Raw genomic sequence first — 4,730 nt, 5'->3', positions numbered from 1 at the left:
GCCTACACCTTTTTCGGTAATTATGTTTATTTATTTATTTATTTATTTTGTGAAAAGTTGTCTGTGAGGACCGAAATAAAATGATTGATTAACCATGGTTCCCTGAGTAGGGAACGAGACATTGCGTCCTTTAGGGGTCGCTATGGGGAACACCTCGTCTTGACCCGTGTCTGAAGCATACATTGAAAAAACACCAACAACACGAACGATGGGGAACGATATACCCACGCCGCCATACTGAGGGGAGTGTGGGCTAGAACCATGGTGACCACTAAGTACCAACTTTACCATTTTCATGGTGAGTTGCCCCTGGGACGTCAGACAGCTGCCCATGACTTTATCCCCTATGGCCAAAGGCCTAGGCTTCATACCCAACTTACCTGTTAGGGCCAGACTCCTGGGCCCGGGGTAGAGCTCAAGGCTTGGAATCATAATGGATTCCTTTAAGGGGATACGACCAAGAACCTAGTATCACACTAAGTCTTGGCCTTTCACACAGGGGCTACCGCTTGCTCTTGCATAAGCTCTGAAAGGAACGGTCTCAACAGACCTCTAGTGGCCACAACCTGTTAAAGTAGGTATCCTAGGATACCTAAGTGGAGTGGTGCCCAAGGTGAACGGGGCTTAAACCAGCTCAAGAAAGGGCACGAAGCCCTCAACATACAGGATTTTAGAAAAGAACGCAAAGAACTAGCGTGTGAACTTACCACAATGTGGATTTTAGAATGTGCACAAAGCCTTCACGTCCACACTTACCATAACATGGATTTTAGGATACCGTTCTAAGGGGGCTCTCGTGGCACTCTAAAAAGAGCAGCTCATAGATGGAATGGTGCATACCAAACCCAATATGTTTGAGAGTCACCAACTCGATCTAAGATATAAAGCTGGAATGGCTAGCAGTAAATCTCTAGCTGAGAGGGTAAACACCCAGCTCTCCAACACACCCAGCTCTAAAACGAGAGGGAGGCTCGGACCTACAGCATGTTCCACTAAAATCCACATGTTACCACTACTGTGGATTTTAGAAAGTGGGCAAAGTGTTCAACGTGCGCACTTACCACTATGTGGGTTTCAGAAAGTGCACAGAGCTTAGCGTGTGCACTTACCATAGCATGGATTTCAATTTCCAGGCATCTGATCACAGATACCCGGAGGTACTGAGCCAAATGGGAGAGGCAAGCTCAAATACGACCCTCTAAGGCGAGGGGAGCACTGCCTGAGACAGCATTACACAAGAAGGTTCTCGCAAATGCCACCTATACTTCCCGCTCGATGCCTCAGCAAGAGGGGATATCCTGGAGCCCGGACATCCAGGAATTTTTTGCAGTGTCGTGCAGGGGGCCTGATGATCAAGAAGGCTCCCGCAGAAGCCTCAGCAAAGAAATCTCATAGAAGGTTTATACACACATAACCACCAGCACATTAAAAACATATATATGTATATGCATATATACATATATATATATATACAGTGGGGCAAAAAAGTATTTAGTCAGCCACCAATTGTGCAAGTTCTCCCACTTAAAAAGATGAGAGAGGCCTGTAATTTTCATCATAGGTATACCTCAACTATGAGAGACAAAATGAGAAAAAAAAAAGGTTTTGGACAGGTGTCTTTTATACTGATAATGAGTTCAAACAGATGCCATTAATACAGGTAATGAGTGGAGGACAGAGGAGCCTCTTAAATAAGAAGTTACAGGTCTGTGAGAGCCAGAAATCTTGCTTGTTTGTAGGTGACCAAATACTTATTTTCCCGAGGAATTTACCAATTAATTCTTTAACAATCCTACAATGTGATTTTCTGGATTTTTTTTCTCATTTTGTCTCTCATAGTTGAGGTATACCTATGATGAAAATTACAGGCCTCTCTCATCTTTTTAAGTGGGAGAACTTGCACAATTGGTGGCTGACTAAATACTTTTTTGCCCCACTGTATATATATATATATATACTGTATATATATATACACAGTATATATATAGAGAATGGATCATACTCACCCACCATGGTTCCCGCGCCGGAGCCCCGTTCAAGAGGCGACTCAAAGAAGCCTCTAGTCCAGACCATCAGCAAGGTGGTCACTATGAAGCCATAGAACCAACCAAACATTGCATAGGAGACGGAAATGCAGGAAAATTCCTACCTAACCTCGGTCAGGTGGAGAGTTGGTGGTTATAGGGGAATTAGGAGCTAAGAGCAGATGTAAGACCCCCGAAGGAAACGAGTAGATACTCAAGCATCACTCTGATCCGGACAAAAGCGCTGATGCCTTGTCTGGATCACATCCCTAGGTCTTGCCTACCTCCCTTTGACCCACGATTCCTTCTAACCCTACCCACCGGTGGGGGAGGAGCGCGAGCTGCGACACTAGCCTTCTGTGGCCATCTCCGATCCTCAGACCGAGACGGACCAGGACCCCTATGCTGTTCGGGCTTAGACCTGGACCATCGTGAAATGATGTACTGAAGGCCGCTGAGTGCGCCTTTGCCTCCCTGAACTTCTCGACCACCATCTCAACGGAGGTAACCAAAAATATTCAGAAGGCGAAACCGGCGCATCGAGAAGAAAGCCCCTCTCTTCCATCCCGATATCTCCCAGGTTCACCCACAGAAGTCTCTCAATACCTACTATAGCTGCCATGCTTAGGCAAGGCAAGGCAAGGCAAGTTTATTTGTATAGCACATTTCATACACAATGGTAATTCAAAGTGCTTTACATAAAATAAAATAAAAACAATAATCACAACAATAAAACAATGAATTTAAAAACTTTGAAAATTATTTAAAAAAAATTTTATTTAAGAGGTTTAAAATGAATTTAAGAAAACGATTATAGGCCAGGTTGTTTTGGTTATTAAGTCATTGATTAGAAATGATTTATTTTTTAGTGAGCGAATGTTTAAAAATGCTAACTTGATGGCATTGCATTTTGTCTCAACAGCAATATTAGTTTGATGCATAACAGGCCGCAGATTAGATAAGTCAGCCGTACGGCTTAAGAAGGCCTTAGACTTTCTATCACGTGATAAAACAGAAATAGAGAAAACTACAGGCACACTGGGTTCCCGCTTGTTCTGTAAACATTTGTGAATGTTGCTGCTATTATAGCGGGGACCCGACACATATCACTGAGAGCTGTTATCAGTTGTTTAGTAGCACAGAGAGTGAGATCTGTGGTGCGCCGAAACTCAGCTACCTCATCAGGCCTTTATCCAGGTCTTCCAGCAGGTCAGCCTAATATGCCTGGAGCACCGCATTGTGCGCAACGAAGCAACAGCCTGACCTGCTGCTGCGTATGCCCTGCCATCTAAGCGAGATGGCAAGGAGGGAGTTTTAAGAGAGGACGTCTCACCCATAGAAAGATAGCTAGCCAGTCGTCTTTTTTACAGGGGCATCCTCTCATAGTCGTTTCCGCGCATCAGTTTGATGTTGACATAACTCGTATGCTAGAATCGATGAATGCGTAAGAAAGATAACGCTCAAAACTCACCATACGCAGAGCAGGAGGATTAGGAAGGCTCAGCCTCAGCTTCTTCGCCGTCCTCAGACATATCCTGCTCTTACCGGGCCGAACCCAGCAGAGCACCGGCCCCCGGATCAAATGATGTTAAAGAAATAACATCATCCTCCAGCAGCTTCCTCTCGTCCACAGTCGACGAGCGCGAAAGGGAAAACCCCTTTTTAAACTCATCAGCCGGATCCACCTGCGATCCCCACGAGCCCATCCTCCTCCGTGCCTCAGCAGCGGTGGGTCCTGAGCCGCGGGTAGCAGATGACTGCCCCCCTTTCCTCGAAAAGAGAGACAAACAAGAGTGGAGCTTTTCATTAAAATACGCTCACAATGAACGCGGATTGCCCCCTCAAGGACATCGCATGTGTGCTTTTTGCCCAAACAAACAACGCAGAGATTGTGTGTGTCATCAGGTGTCAAATAACGACGACGCGGATGCACACACCCTCTAAACGCTTTGCTAGTGCTCGCCATAACGATAGGAATATAGATCACTCTTACCACGGAAATTGCACGCTTCAAACAAAACGGTCAGTGAAGACGAAGAAGTGAATGACATGTTCTCCCGGCACCTATTTATACTATAATCGCACCGGTAGTGATGTCATGGGCCGGCCAACGTGTTGTTGGTGTTTTGTCAATGTATGCTTCAGACACGGGTCACGACGAGGTGTTCCCCATAGCGACCCCTAGAGGACGCAGTTCGAAGTTCCCTTGAAAGGCAATGTTAAATTAAGCAACAATATGTAAGTGTTGTGACAAGTCCTGATTAGTTTAATGCAGTACACGTAGCAAGGTTTTTTGTTTTTGTTTGTGCTTTTTTTTTGTTATATTTTATATTATAGAATATTTTAATTATAGTAATAGCTTTTATATTATACTTTCAAGTTAATTTTAATTTTAGTTAAGTTTTAGTAATTTTATGTGCTTTTGTAAGTTTTTTTTTATATATATATACTGTATATATATATATATATATATATAATACTAAAACAGCATGATGACACACATACACATACATACATATATTATGTATATGTGTGTGTGTGTGGTCAGTGTAAACATATACAGTACATATGTGACCCTGGAGCACAAAAGCAGTCTTAAGTCGCTGGGGTATATTTGTAGCAATAGCCAACAATACATTGTATGGGTCAAAATTATCAATTTTTCTTTTATGCCAAAAATCATTAGGATATTAAGTAAAGATCATG

The 4,730-nt window shown here is 43.5% G+C and overlaps 1 long non-coding RNA gene across 1 annotated transcript in view; it reads right to left on the bottom strand.

Annotated features, from left to right (window-relative positions):
• Positions 1-1,935, bottom strand: part of LOC107548929 (uncharacterized) — a 19,354-nt gene extending 17,419 nt beyond the window's left edge. Inside the window, exon 1 of the long non-coding RNA XR_001604508.1 lies at positions 1,925-1,935. This is a non-coding gene — a long non-coding RNA (uncharacterized lncRNA). The remainder of the gene's footprint in view (positions 1-1,924) is intronic.
• Positions 1,936-4,730: the final 2,795 nt, after the last annotated feature.

The sequence above is a fragment of the Sinocyclocheilus grahami genome, unplaced genomic scaffold, assembly GCF_001515645.1.
Source record: "Sinocyclocheilus grahami isolate Dianchi unplaced genomic scaffold, SAMN03320097.WGS_v1.1 scaffold358.1, whole genome shotgun sequence".
Taxonomy (NCBI): Eukaryota; Metazoa; Chordata; class Actinopteri; order Cypriniformes; family Cyprinidae; genus Sinocyclocheilus; species Sinocyclocheilus grahami.
Note: the sequence above shows the minus strand (reverse complement) of the source record. Positions and strands in the feature narration are given on the sequence as shown.